Source organism: Melopsittacus undulatus, chromosome 10, assembly GCF_012275295.1.
Source record: "Melopsittacus undulatus isolate bMelUnd1 chromosome 10, bMelUnd1.mat.Z, whole genome shotgun sequence".
In the NCBI taxonomy this organism is placed as follows: Eukaryota; Metazoa; Chordata; class Aves; order Psittaciformes; family Psittaculidae; genus Melopsittacus; species Melopsittacus undulatus.
Window position 1 is genome coordinate 4,378,463 of NC_047536.1, and position 15,395 is coordinate 4,393,857.

The 15,395-nt window shown below is 48.3% G+C and overlaps 1 protein-coding gene across 1 annotated transcript in view; it reads right to left on the bottom strand.

The window, feature by feature from the left end:
• Window positions 1-15,395, bottom strand: part of SIL1 (SIL1 nucleotide exchange factor) — a 97,702-nt gene that overhangs the window by 53,270 nt on the left and 29,037 nt on the right. The window lies entirely within an intron of this gene.

The following is a 15,395-nucleotide window of genomic DNA, read 5'->3' on the forward strand; positions in this document are numbered from 1 at the left end:
CTTCATATGGCAAAGGGCCCCTAGCAACAAGAGCTTGTGCCCTTCCACCTCCCTCTCTGCAGAGGCTTCTCTCCCACTTGCACTGCATCAGCAGAAATACACCAGGAGAGAAATAATAGTAGGGAAAGAGGAGGAAGGGTTACCCGTTCATAAAATTGGCAAAAACACGTTTTCACTTCATAAGCAAACCCTCATCTCCAGCTTTGAGCCAGGCACTTCTTACACACCCCCTTAGTGCAGCCTGATGCATGTGCTCAGTGCTTCAGTATGAAGCACTTATGTATTTTCTGATACTGGGCTCGATTCTGTGGACTGTAGCACTTTAGAGAGTTTAATCCCACAAAGGCCCAGGCAGGAGATCAAAGGTGTCCAGCCACACTCTGATCATCTCAGTTGTCAAACAGCATGCCAGGCTCCAGTGCCCTGGGTCTCACCATGTCACCAAGTCAACATCCAAGAGAAAGATTATTTACAAAAGCCAGTTTTAATCCCTCTCTTCCTCACCAAGTTATTTATCTCCAAGCCTACACTACTTTGTAATGTCACTGCAACCTATTCAATAGCTGTCACCCCACAGGTAGATTTGTTACACCAGAAAACCCAGCTGGGATGCTGAAGCCTTATCTAGGTTCAGAGAAGATCAATGCAGAATGCAGACAGAGAAGGATGAGGGAGATGACCCCAGGAGAACTGAGAACCTGACAAAAGGAACTGACAATGATATTTATTCTGAGGGATTTTAGGCATCTAATACCTTTTTGAGCAGAGAACCATCAGCTTTTCTACTATGACAGAGATTAACACCTCCAGAACATCATTAACCACAGCGGTCTTCCACATCTGTCACTCTCAAAGAGCATCTCTTCCTCTGCCTATTGACTGTTGAGATGGCCACCACAGATGAATGTTATGGCAGAAAGAACCAACCCCAAAGAACCCAACAACAGGGAGGCATGAGAAGGACACAACTGCTCTATGGGGAGGGATAATCCATCAGGACCAACACCAGCGTGAGAAGCAAGAGGCCTAAGCTGGCCACGGATAGAAAAAAGAAGCAGAAACTTAAAATTGTGCAACGGGAGTTAAAACGGGGGAAAAGAGAATCTATTTCCAAGGGGAAGGTTGGGGAGCTCAGGAATGGGTCTTCACAACCAGGTCTCAGGAATCTCTGTTTCGGTCTTCAGCTTCTGTGTTTATAACTCAGTCAAGGCTGATATTGAAAAGACATATACAACATAGGCAAACCCATGCAGAGGCCATGGAGATGCTGCGAGGGCTGGAGCAGCTCTGCTCTGGAGCCAGGCTGAGAGAGCTGGGCTGGGGCAGCCTGGACAAGAGAAGGCTCCTGAAGGGGAGACCTGAGAGCAGCTCCCAGTGGCGAGGCTGGATGGGGCCTGGAGCAAGCTGCTCTAGTGGAAGGTGGAACTCAATAAGCTTTAAGGTCCTTTCCAACCCAAACCAGCCTGGGATTCTATGAGACTAGCAGAACATATTGGAGAAGCCTGTCTGCCAGCTACACTGCCAAGCTAGAGTGAGAATGAATTTGAATAATAACTGAAATAAGAAGCAGCCTTGGAGAGAGCATTGGTATAGTGCTTCCTGAAGCTTCAATTTAAAGCCAGGTTTCTATAGCTATTGCAGTCATAAGTGACATTAGCCTAATTGTCAAAAAAACTTGTCACCACTGCAGTACTTCAGACAGACACTAAGGCCTTGTGTTATCTCACAGATCACTAAGAAAGTATTTGTGGCACACTTGGTTCACAGGCAAATAAACTGTCATTTTCCCTGGGCCCAACCAGGGGATGCTGCCTTATAACCACATGAGCAGCCTCACATTTCATCCCTGTGCATGCTGCAGCTGAGGTGGAATCCAGATCCACTGGGGGGTTAGATATGGGAACCCACTGGGAGGTGCTTTAGATGGGCCATGGCTGGAGAGAGGCACCCAGGGACACAGAGCATGCCACTTCCCTTCCACAGACAGTAGGTAAAACATCCAACCCAACTCCTAACAGCTCACCAGCTGACCCACAACCTGTGGGCTGACATTTCAGGGCTTCAGGGAGAAAAGTGGCAGTTAAAGTAGAGAATTAGCTTTGCCTCCTCAGAAGTACAAGCAGGAGATTGCTCCAAGGGCGAGTCAGCAGAAAGCAAAGAGAGCTGTACCCTGCACCTTTAGGAAAAGAGATGTTTGCATAATCCAGCTCCCACCACATCCCACTTCAGGGAATTTAGATGCTCTCGGGAGCCTGGGTGCGTTAAAGCTGGCGCAGCTTCATGCTTCCCATGTGCCAGTCTCAAAGCTGTTTGCAACAAGTCGAAGGTAACAACTCTGGTGCCACAGCATAAAGGCTAGTCCAAGACTCACAGTGAACGTTGAAAATGCCCTTTTATTCGCAGTTGTCCCTGCAGGAACAGCAACATAACCTCATGCCAGCTTTGGAATAGAAATGGGATTGCAGAGGAAGCAGCGGGAGCACAACCCTGGGCTGCAGGCTCAGGGCAGGAGGGTGGCTCTGCTCTGCTCCGGATCCTGCACTTGCAGAGGAACTAAATCATTAAACCAGCCAGAAATGTCCCTCGGGAAGGAAATCCTCTCAAAGATAAATCAATAACTCAGTGTCATTTCAGAATGCAGCCAGGAGAATTTACATTGCCAGGAAGGCTGAAAGCTCTGCCATGCAGACAGAGACACAGCATCATCACACAGCACATCCCGCAGCGCAGCAGCTCAGGTTCAAGGGATTCACTGCAAAGCCAGGACCCCTACGGACCCAAAACGGAACGGCAGCAGCAGGGATGTGGTGTGTCAGAACTCCCTTGTGACAAACCCACTTCTTCCTGGGTGCATCTTGGTTGCTCTCCATCACAGCAGCGTGGCTGCTCGTCGCGGTTGTGGCAGCGCTGGCAAATGCTGCTGGATCTTACAGGGTAAGAGCTGTGCCAACATAAAGCACAAGCTAAATGAGCACAGCAGTACAGGGCAGTGCTCCAGCCACCACCTTCACCCTTTGGCCAGGGCTACAGGGGTCCCACCAGCCACAGCACCAGTGGAGTAAGGCGAGACACTGATGCGCTGCATCATGCTGTGATTAATGAGCCTGCAATTTATGGCCCTGTATGAACACAAAGTACACTTGGACCAATACGTTCAAGGAAACGAGTAACACTTTACAGCACAGTTCAACACTGAGCAGTAACTCCAGCACAAAGGGAAAAAAAAGGCCCCTAATTATTCAGTAGCTGTTCTCCTCCCAGATTCTCAGGGTCAGCTTGGAGGAGAAGGTGGCCTGAATTACATTTTCCTTTCCAGAACATCAACAGAATTGCTAACTAGGTCCCAGCAGCAAGGTCAGAGCCTGCCCACGGTTGTACATGTCACCCCTTCCAACCACCAGCTCCAGCAGACAGCAGCAATGGGGGCCCAGGGAGACCTGGGGCTGCCTGCGTCCCTGCAGGCATGTTCAGAACACCCGCACCCTGTGCTGCTCCTCCAGAGACACAGCACCAGTGCCTCTGCCTTCTTTTGGCTCTGGTCCACAGGATTTAAAGCTCCTGTATTTAAAGGGTGGCTACAAAGAAGATGGAGACTTTTTGTACAAGAAGTCCCATGGAAAAGACAAGGCTTGATGGGGAGATTCCAACTGGACATGAGGAAAACCTTCACAATTAAACCAATCAGCCACTGGAAAAGTCCCCCCCAGAGAAGTGGTGACTCCCCAGTACTGGAGAGGGTAAACATCTAGTCTAGGTCATGCTTTGTTAAGAAAGATTGGACCAGATGATCCTTGAGGACCCTTCCAACCCCGGATTCTATGATTCCCCCACATGAACGGATAAACTACAACTAATTCAAGGCCAGGTTGGATGAGGCTTTGAGCAACCTGGTCTAGTAGAAGGTGTCCATGCTCATGGAACTGGATGAGCTTTAAGGCCCCTTCACACCCAAACCATTCTATGACTCCTTAAAAGCCAAAACTGGCCTCCATGAAGCACAGCAAGTTCTACATGTCTACAAGATGCATTTCAAAGAAGATAAACTCAATCTAGTTGGCAGCAATTCACTGTATATCCAGATCACCTACATATTGTTGCAACCAAAGCATCTGGCAGATACGGGAGCTGGCTTGAGGGCTGTCCACAAAAGGCTTGGCAGCAGCCTGCCCATGGGCAGGTCAAGCAACAAACATATCTGTACCTGCCTGGAAAGTCCTGGCGCAGGACTGCTCATCATGCTGCTGCACAAGAGCTTGAGGCATGTGCAAACCCTCCCCACACAGAAAACCTCTGTTGCTGCTCTTTCCCATTTGTGCTTCCCAACCCAGTGATGACAGTAATCCATCACGTGGCAATCTGCATGCACCCAAATGTCCTGCAACACAATCAGAAATCAATAGCAAGATGCAGCAACCCTCAACCACCCAGTAAAACATAACGAACACTTGTAATATTGATTTAAAAACTGCCTCAGAGAAGACAGTTGCGAAGGAGCCCAAGAAAGCAAAGTAAAATGCCTGGATTTAAGCCTCTTTTTCTTTTTTTTTCCTCAAAAAGACATTAATAATAGATTTTCAATGCAAGAAGAAAAACTGAAACCCACACCAGATTCTCCTGGTAATAACAGCTTTCTGCAAAGCCCAACTATTAATGTAACAGGGACATCCATCAATCAAGCATGCAGAAAGTACTTTGCGAGCTAAAAAAGGAGCAAGCAAACATCTGCTTTTGGCAACTTAAATTCTGCCCTTAAGCACAAGGAACACAATAAATTATCAGAAGGTTGGGCCTGAACTCATTCTCTTCCATCCTAGAGAACTAAACAGTGAGGCCAGGGGTAAAGGTACACAAACCCACTGCTGCTGTGATATGTGCTTGACAAGTAAATGGGACAAACAGGCACAATTTCATCTGTAGACTGAGGAGCTCTCCAAAAACACCAGTGCAATTCTCAGCACCAAGAAAGCAGTGAGCTCCTGACAGCAAATGAGTGGCAACACCAGCAGGAAGGTGACAGTGAACTGTTCTGTGAGCCGGTGGCTTTAGCAACCACCTCTCTGCAGTTAAGTTCATGTGAGCCCTTTGCCACCCACCTCCAGCCACCCTCAGCCTGTTCAAGAGTGTGCACACCCTGGAGCAGTGCCAGGGTGGGATAACCACGTGGGAACTCGATCCAAGGTGACAGTTGCATCCCTCCTCACTATGGCTCTCCTCTTCCTGCTGATCAAGGCAGGTCACCAGTACCTGTGTTTCTCAATGCTCTCATCAAGCAACACTTCACATCTTGGTTCCATCTACACAACCAAGCACTGACTGGGGCATGAGCAGCAAACCTGAGAAAAGTTGGGGTTACACTAAAAATCCCAGCTGCCAAAGAAGGTAATTGGGGTGCCCCAATGCCTCCAATAGTCCCTCTTTTTTATGTCACAGTAGGTCAAATCTAGTGCTGGAGATAATGAACAGAATTCACTGATCTAACCAGAAGAAGCTGCAGGCAGCACTGCAACTATGCTTTAATAAATTCTGAAGAGTGACACCATAAAATGACATTATGGAAGTCTATATTTATTGTCTTCCCATGTTTTCTGTATCCAAGGTGCCACATTACACTTAATAACAGTTTTGCTCCCCAGCTGCCAGTGTTGCAAATCCTACCTGACAAGCTAACAGTTGGGGTTAAAACCCCCCCAAAAACTCACATCTCCACCCAATGTAAGGCTTTGGTGGTGTGAACAGGGCTAAATGACTACACCAGCACTGCCCTAGTGAATACACACTGTTCCCTAATCTCTTGGGTGTGCTGGCTCCACAGGACTCAAAGCCATGCAGCAGGAGGGTATCTGAGTTCCTGCGCTGCCAATGGAAGCAATGCAGCCATGGAGCAGCCGCTGCAGGAAGGTAACTTCATGCTCAGCAGAAGCATGCTGAGAAGAGCAGAGAAGCCCTTCCAACAAGCACTTGACTCGTACCATGGCAAGCTCTGTGCAAAGCATCAGAAGGTCCTCATGCAAAACCATGGAGACCCAGAGTTCTGCATCCAGCTCTGGGGCAGCAGCACAAGAGGGACCTGGAGCTGTTGGAGTGAGGCTAGAGGAGGCCATGGAGATGCTGCGAGGGCTGGAGCAGCTCTGCTCTGGAGCCAGGCTGAGAGAGCTGGGCTGGGGCAGCCTGGACAAGAGAAGGCTCCTGAAGGGGAGAGCCCAGAGCAGCTCCAGTGCCTAAAGGGGCTGCAGGAAACCTGGAGAGGGGCTTGGGACAAGGGCCTGTAGGGACAGGCCAAGGGGAATGGCTTGAACCTGCCAGAACAGGGGAGACTGAGATGAGCTCTTAGGCAGAAGCTCTTCCCTGTGAGGGTGCTGAGGCGCTGGCACAGGGTGCCCAGAGAAGCTGTGGCTGCCCCATCCCTGGCAGTGCTCAAGGCAGGATTGGACACAGGGGCTGATTATATGAAAATGCAATTGCATCTCAAAGTACAGTCTCAGTGATAACTTAAAGGCACTTTTAGAAGTGCCACCAGACAGAAAGGGAAAGGTTTCACTTGGGCTGAATGACAAATCCTAAAAATAAAACCTGATCTGGGGTTAGAATGTAAATTGTTTAGATCTATTTATTCACACCCTGCAGTGTTGGGAGACACACAGCCTCATGTTTCTCCTTTTACTTTGCAGGATCACAGCCACATTCCTGTTGTTGGCATTGCAGCTTTCAAGGTCTTTGCAGCCCTGGGAGATCTCCAGCAGCAGAAGAGAAGCAATACCAAGTGGCAGACTGCATACATTAATTCAGTATTCACATAACATCCTGTTGCAAGTAAATGACCCCAGCAAAACTTCCTGCAGTCTTAAGGAGCAGGCAGAAAATCAGGAGAGAGGAAAAAGCATCTCTGGGCTGAAGAAAGAGCTTTTGAATCAGAAATGTTCTTAATGAGAGTTTCCATCACCAGCACCACACTTACTCCTTCCAAAATGTAAACACAGCATAAAAAATTAAACAGGAATGTACTATTGTAAGAGTTCTTGCAATAAATGGGGATTAGTTCTACAAGACATCAAGACAGACCCAAGGAGAATACATTTCTTTCCCAAGCTTATGCTGGTAAAGCAGAGCTGGAGAAATGGGATGTACATTACTTTTCGACTCAGAAGCTTTCTTGACATGCCAAAGGAAGCTGTTTCAGTAATGCAGAGACAGGAAAGGTTAGACTGAGATGAGCTCTTAGGCAGAAGCTGTTCCCTGTGAGGGTGCTGAGGCGCTGGCACAGGGTGCCCAGAGAAGCTGTGGCTGCCCCATCCCTGGCAGTGCTCAAGGCCAGGTTGGACACAGGGGCTTGGAGCAGCTGCTCCAGTGGAAGGTGTCCCTGCCCGTGGCAGGGGGTTGGGAATGGATGAGCTTTAAGGTCTCTTCCAACCCAAACCAGTCTGGGATACTACAATACCCTGTAGCTTTGAGCTCACAGTGTGCAGCTCACCTGATCTCCAGTATCTGTTGATGTCTTGATGGGAGTTCAACACTTCCCTGGCCACAAAAGCAACCTCTGATGTTTCGTGGAGATGAAGGTCTGAGCCATGGCTAAACAAGCATGCATTGCAATGCCTGGATACTCATCTCACACAGGATTGTGCATTTGAAGTGTGAGAGAGTTGCTCTGATTTGGTCAAACCTTCAGAACCATTTCAGTGCCTCTGGAACCCAAGTCACAATGTCTGAAAAGCACTTTCCCATAATACCCAGAAAACAAACCCAAGCTCACAGAATGGCTTGTTTGCTCTGGAAGCATGAGGGAAGATACTCAGCTTGGAAATTCAAGTTAACCTAGGCTGGATGCACTCCCAGAGTGTTTTCCAGGAGGGAAACCGTTTTTCTTCCAAAGCACTGTTACAGGCTTGAAATAAATGTGCAGACTGCTAGATAGAGACAGAGATAAAAATAGGCCTGTTATTAAATACCTCTTCTTTAATGAGGTTCATCCTTCTAAACAGTCACACAAAGGTTATTAACGTTATTGCAGAAAATACAGCTCCACTTGCACATAAAAGCCATGGCAAGATATTCCTCATCACCCAGCACACATTTAAGCATCTCTCAGGAGCTCATGCTCTCACAGCATCCCTGGCTTGGCAGAAAGAAGATAAAAGAGAGGAATGAGAGATGTCTTCCCTGGGAAACAGTCTCTCTTCTTTCAAAGCACTTTTTCCCTTCCAAACAATGTAAATTTAACCATGTGAACGATTCCCACTGCTTATGTCTCCTGCTACACAGCTGATGTACTTATTCTCTTTGCTAATGCTACATTTACATTATAATAACATCAGGCAGAGCATCATTAAAGCAAAGTTCAAATATATTTTGAAAAATGCTGCTTAACCTGCTCCTATTGCACCAAAAAACCACCACTTGACTCAAACTCCTCCATCTCCTGGTGCATAACCACTGCACTTAACCCGTAACATAATGCCTGGAGTCAGGAATGTAGGTAAGAGGAGTCACCATTTGTCCAGTGTGAAAATACACCATTACATGCTTGTCTGGGTTGTGCCCAAAATCCAAGCCCAGGGCTATGTGTTAGTGAAGCTGCAAACTTTCATCTCAGCTGCAGAAGCATCATTAGTATTTGGCTGTATGTTTATCACTGCAGCAGACTTTTATAACCAGCTTGTTTAATGAAACCAGTAACACCACAGCCAGTAAGGAACAGTATTCACCCTAACACACAAAAGCCCATCTCAGCCCCACCCTGCTCCTGAACCTGGGCAATCCATATAGGACATGTAGAGTTTCTTCCCATTGGCACTGCCAGCATACTGGCAGTTCATGAAATAACAGAAGACAACACAAGGTTTATCTGCATTTGGGGGAAAAATGGACCATTTTGGGAAAAAAGGTCATTTCACAAATGAACCCAATACCCTCCATGGATGTGCTGGGAAACCAACAGCTGCAAAACCTCCCAGGTCATGGAGAAGCAGGTAGAAAACACAGGGAACACATCTTCACTCAGGTCCCAGGAATGATTAAGTACCAGGAGCTATACAGCTCTGAGGTCCCACATTATTATAATTTTCCTATACATACACACACACATTGCACTTAGAACATGCCACAAAACATATAATCAAAACTGCATCACTGCACTTGTCAAATTAGATAAGCAGAGTGGTTTTTATAAAACTGAAGTCTCACTTATTTTAATGTACACGTCCACTTACTGCCCTATAAATTTCTGGTACTTGCTACAGCTTCCTGTGTGCTGGGCTGCACCCCCAGAGCGTGAGCAGCAGCTCAGGGAGGGGATCCTGCCCCTCTGCTGTGCTCTGGGGAGACCCCCCTGCAGCCCTGATCCAGCTCTGGGGCAGCAGCACAAGAGGGATGGGGGGTGCTGGAGCTTTAACCTGCCAGAGGGCAGACTGAGATTAACCTGCTCTAGCAGAAGGTGTCCCTGTCCATGGCAGGGGTTGGAACTGGATGAGCCTTAAGGTCCCTTCCAACACAAACCAGGCTGGGATTCTGTGATTTCTTAGTGTGAATGATAAAGCCTCTGCTGGAAAAAGTCAGCTTTGTGCCCATGGACCCAGCCCGCTATCGTTCATGATGCTTCCCTTTCAACTACACAGGTCCAAGGCTATAATGCTCCCGGCATCACTTGCACTGGCATCTCACTGGGATGCTGGCAGCAGCTCCTGGATCAACCCGTGCCTCACAGCCAGGACCCCAGCCTGCTCCCCTTGTTTGCACACTGAAGAAAGAGCATAACATGGACTGGGTGTGCATCCCTGGAGGGTGCCCTCCAACTTCCCAGCTCAGGGAACCTGCTGGTGAAGAAAATCCACGCGGATAATGCAAAGTAAGGCTGGAAACAGGTAACAGCACAGCCCTCATCTGCACAACTGAGCCAGAGGGCAAGAGGGTCGTACTGACAATATCTCCATGTCCAAAAGCTGGCATCCTTCAAACACTTCCTGCTCCAGAGGTTTAAGGTACCACCCATCTGCATGCTGTCCAAGTGTCTCTCAAGCATTCCCAATCCTGCCCTCTTACCAGCAGCAGGGAAACTGTTATTCCTCTTACACAGGACTAAGTAGTGGAGAGAATGTGCTCTGTTTGACAGGTCTGCCCTCCAGTGCCACACACCAGAGCCAAAGCAGCCTATGGAGCTTCAGCCCTGGCACTTCTATCAGAGAAGAGCTTCAGCAAAAGGAGGAATTAAACACAAGCCAGTGTCAAGGAGACCGTGTAGCCTGTGATGACACTGAGATATCAGTGGAGGCATGAAGTCAGGGAAAGGCCAGGAGAATGCGGAATCTGAAAGAGGAGAGCATGACGGCAGGTGGTAATAAAAAGGACAGGCACAAGATACACTTAAGATACCAAAAGCCTCATATGCAACAGGTCAGACAGAAAACCCGCAGAGGGGTTGCTACTAGTGGCCATAACTGCAGGTCCAAGCACTGAACATTTGAAATTGCTCTCAAGATTGCCTGGGCTTTCCTACCTGCTGCAATCACCCTGCATCTCTCTCTCTTGCTGACCAGAGAAGTTACAATAACTCCACAGCTGAGATTTTTTTTTCCCCTCTGCACATCAATAAGAAGTTATTTTATATAAAGAACCTGGAAAAGCAGCATTTCATCTGGTATAAATGAGGGGTTTCAAATCCCATTTGCCTCCCCTCTTCATGCAAATCTGTGCTGGTCTGATGAGGCTCCTATTTCCTGGATTACAAATGTCAAGCTTTGCAGAAACGAGCATACCCTGGTGTCTTAATGCTGTATTTCACAGCCCCCTCTTGACTATGCTGACATAAATATTCCAGAGACCTGCACACAACTGTTTGAGATAGGTTTGGGTCACTGAGAAGCCAGAGGTTTGGACAGATTCATTAATTCAGCAAAGCAATTAGCAGGAGCCAGCGCAGCTCAAGACACCCTAGTGAACAGCAGGAGCAAGATACTCACTGTCAAGCTGTAGGAAATCCTCACCAGCCATCACATCACCCATGGGCCCTGTCACTGGACTCCTGAGCCAAAGGGGTCCCTCCTGCCATTACCTTCTGCTCCCAGCTTCACAAACCTCTCCTGGGCTTAGAGCAGTGCTGGCTCCTTCAGCTGCTGAAATCTCTTGAAAGACAGAGACTCAAGTGAGTCATTCCCCATCCCTCACCCTGCTCTTTCCAAACCCACAGCAAGTCCTTCAAAGCAGCTTCTGAAATGACCTCCTCAATGCCAACACTTGCTTTGAGAGCTGTGTTTCCATACGTGTAAAACCTTGTTTATGCAGGAAATGAGGCAAGGAAAGACCTGAGACAAGCATGAACAGCAAAGATAGTTACCGACAGAGAAAGCCGCCTGAGGATCCATGGAAGCTGCAGCAGTGGATATTTAAATGCTAAGCAATGTATCATCAGCTCCCTGCTGAACTTCAGATGGTTTCATCTTTACAGAAGCAGCAACAACAGTGTGCTCACACCAACTTTGCCCTGGCAGTTTGATCAACAGTGGCAGCCATGGCTTCTTATTTTTTAACTGCAATATAATTAGGCACTTAGGAAAATGACTCCAAGCAGGACAAATGCTATAGAGTAACTGCAGGTATCAGCACAGAGCTCTCCAAGCCAGGAGTTTAACCACAGCGAGAGGTACAGGCCAGGAAACACAGGATCCAAACCAGAGATCCAACACTGCATCATTTCAATCACCAACGCAAGGTTTTGCTCTGGAGCAAAGGAAGACTTTCCATGCCCCACAGTAGGCTGCTCTCCCATGGAAAGTGTGCAGAGTACCCTGACAATGTCCTGGTATTTGGGGCAGATGAGGGTCTCACTGGTCCATCTGGACTTGGAAACTGGACATGTGAATTCCCAAATTCAAACTGTCAGTGAGTCTGCTGCATGTGGGAGCAGGGAAGTGCTGCTGCAGAGGTGGACAGAGCCCATCCGCAGCAGCACTGTGCAGCCCGGGCTCCTCAGAGTACTGGGCCCTGCAGAGGAGGAGATGATCAACCCCTTTTTTCTTTCCCAAGTTAAATCCTTGCCTCTTAGATCTTTTCTCTTCACCACAATGTCTTCCCAGAGGAACCACTTCCCACCCTAATGCCAGGTGGGAAACCTGCTGGCTTAATACGACTGCTTGGTCAGAGCAATTCGACTTTCAGTCATCATCAGGAATGCTAAACAAAACAGAGGGAAACTGGGTGTCCAAGTAAGAAAAGTAGCCAGTTCCCAGGCAATGAGGCATTCATGTGTTCTGGGATGCTGAGAGCAGATTTCAGGCTACCTGGAACTGTGGAAGAAATGCTTTTACAAACAGAACCCCAAAGGAAACTGAAATTGATGGAAGAAGTTCTGAACTGTGAGGGTGGTGAGGTACTGGAATGGGTTGCCCAGACAAGTAAACGCTTCATCCCTGGCAGTGTTCAAGGCCAGGTTGGACAGAGCCTTGGCAACATGGTCTAGTGTGAGACATCCCTGCCCATTGCAGGGGGGTTAGAACTAGATGACCATAAGGTCCTTTCCGACCCAAACCATCCTATGATTACATAATTCTATGACTGTCAACAACATCCAACCCTTCCATTCTTCTCTGCCATCCCAAAGACTAAGGATCAGCCTTTGGTTGCCATAACCACCAGGCAAGATCACCTTGCCGAGTGGTTGGGTGGTTCTGTGAGCTGACAGACCCCCACACACCCGGCAGAGCTTAACACAGGCAGCAACAAAAGCAAGTCACCTCTGCCATGCTTCTCCAGAGCTTCCAGTTCACAAGGGGACCATCCCCTGGCAAAAGCACAGTCAGAAAGGAAGAAGACAACAGAGGAACCACAACTTAGAATTCTGTGTCTGCGGTAGAGCTGTTACCTGACCATGAGAACTGATGTGATCATGGATGTGAACATCCATTCAGAGGACATTGCAATCCCACTCATAGGCTGAAAGTTCCTATGGACTCCCACCATGAACAGAAAGAAAAGCCCTGCAGATGCCTTCTGTGTTCAAAATAAGTAAAACAGAGGCGCTGGAAGCCTTTCCAAGGTGCACGTATCCTTTCTGTCTAACCCTGATGCATTATTTAGTGCCAAGGGAGAAAAAAGCAACGCCTAACCAAGTGTTAAAGGACTCTATGAAGTTTCCCCAGCCTTTTGACAGCCCCTCAGCTTCCTGGCTGCCAGAAGAGACAACTGAGCTCCTTGCTTCCGGATTACAGGCAGCAGAATTCTTAGGGTAACTGTCTCTCTGTGTCTGCATCCAGCTACCTCCAGCAGCTTGAAGCGTGCTTGAAGTGCAAGAGAGCACTTGATCAAAATCCAGCTCACACTGTAGGCAGCGAGGGAGCAACCGCACAAAGCAATGTTACATATACAAGAACAATTGAATTTGGTGGAGGGATTTGACAGGTTACAGGTTGATGACACTGCTGCAGTCTCAGCGGAAACACAGTTTGATGCAATTAGCAACAGGGAACTAGAAAAACAGCAGAGCAAAAGTGGAAATCCATGTATAAAAGATGAGCAACTGCATGACCGGACAGAAGCACAAAAATCCTGAGAATAGGAACAAGATGAAACAGGAGGAACACAACTCTGAGCTCCCTTCCACAATTCAAACCTGAGTATCCAGATTTTAAATCACAACATTTTCTTCCCCAGGAGAAACTGGCCCCGTTTGCTACACAGATACAAGATAAGACAGTGTGGGGCATCCAGCAGAAGTGGGAAGCACAATACAAGCTTCTGAGCATCGTGCTGAGCACACACCAGCCAGGACTGCGCTCAGCTGCAGGTGACTGAAATCACAGCAGAAACCATCAGAAAAGGCAGAGCCCCTGGATTAGACACGTTGTCAATGTGCATGTCTGCTAAAGGACCAACAGGCACGTCCCTTGCATAGCCATGGTGGCTGCTTCCCTCATCCTGCAGGTCAGCTCCCTCCCCAGCATTGCCCTGTGCTGGCAACAGGGAAACCTTCAAGGTCAGAGACCACAGGGATGGGCTCATGGTGGCAGCAGCTTCCCCAGCCTTGCTTCAGGGAACACACATACTAAAATCCACAAACTACACACAAGATTTCACTTCAGAGAAACCAACAGAAGGCCAAAGCCCAGGCTAGCAGGGGGAGGCTCCTCTTCCTGACATGTCCTTCCCCGGATCTGCACACACACCTGAAAGGAGGATCTGTAGCAGCTAGACAATGAGGCAGGCCAGCATTTAACCCTTCTACAAGAGGCAGTGAAATTCTACTATGTGAATGCTGACAAGCTCCCCACGTCCACAAGCTTTTCACTGTACATGCCCAACATGGAAATGCTATAAAAATAACATGGAACACCTGAGCAAGGGAAAAGTGCATCTGAATCAACAGCGTGAGCAGCAGCCAACGGAGAGGATCCTGCCCCTCTGCTGCGCCCTGGGCAGACCCCCCCTGCAGCCCTGATCCAGCTCTGAGGCAGCAGCACAAGAGGGACGTGGAGCTGTTGGAGTGAGGCCAGAGGAGGCCATGGAGATGCTGCGAGGGCTGGAGCAGCTCTGCTCTGGAGCCAGGCTGAGAGAGCTGGGCTGGGGCAGCCTGGACAAGAGAAGGCTCCTGAAGGGGAGACCTGAGAGCAGCTCCAGTGCCTAAAGGGGCTGCAGGAAACCTGGAGAGGGGCTTGGGACAAGGGCCTGTAGGGACAGGCCAAGGGGAATGGCTTGAACCTGCCAGAACAGGGGAGACTGAGATGAGCTCTTAGGCAGAAGCTCTTCCCTGTGAGGGTGCTGAGGCACTGGCACAGGGTGCCCAGAGAAGCTGTGGCTGCCCCATCCCTGGCAGTGTTCAAGGCCAGGTTGGACACAGGGGCCTGGAGCAGCTGCTCCAGTGGAAGGTGTCCCTGCCCATGGCAGGGGTTGGAACTCGATGAGCTTTAAGGTCCCTTACAACATAAACCAATCTGGGATTCTATGAAAACCAGGAATGATGTTTTTAACATCTGCAGGTATATACATATTCTGCTTCAATGGGGGTGGTAGGGATCTGCCGGTCTGAATACTGAGCAGGGGCACCACACGCCTTCCATACATAATGGTACAAAAATGGAATATATGTATATACTGCAGTTTTGTGAAATTTAGGGCTTTTGCTAGACATTTGTTATACAAAGATTTACATTTAGAAAAGTGGTTCTGCTATATCTGCCAGAAATTTCAAGACAAATGATCCCATATTTATTCATTCCATGATAATACTGATCACAGGATAAAGCTCTTACGTTCAGAGCGCTTTATAAAAATTAATTACTACTTAGTTCACCCTTCAGCGGTGGGAAGGTATTACACCTGCATATACATGAGGACACATAGCACAAGTGGATTAAATACCTTGTTCAAGACCCCAGAGGAGGGCAGGCTTACTGATCATCCTAATTGCCAAA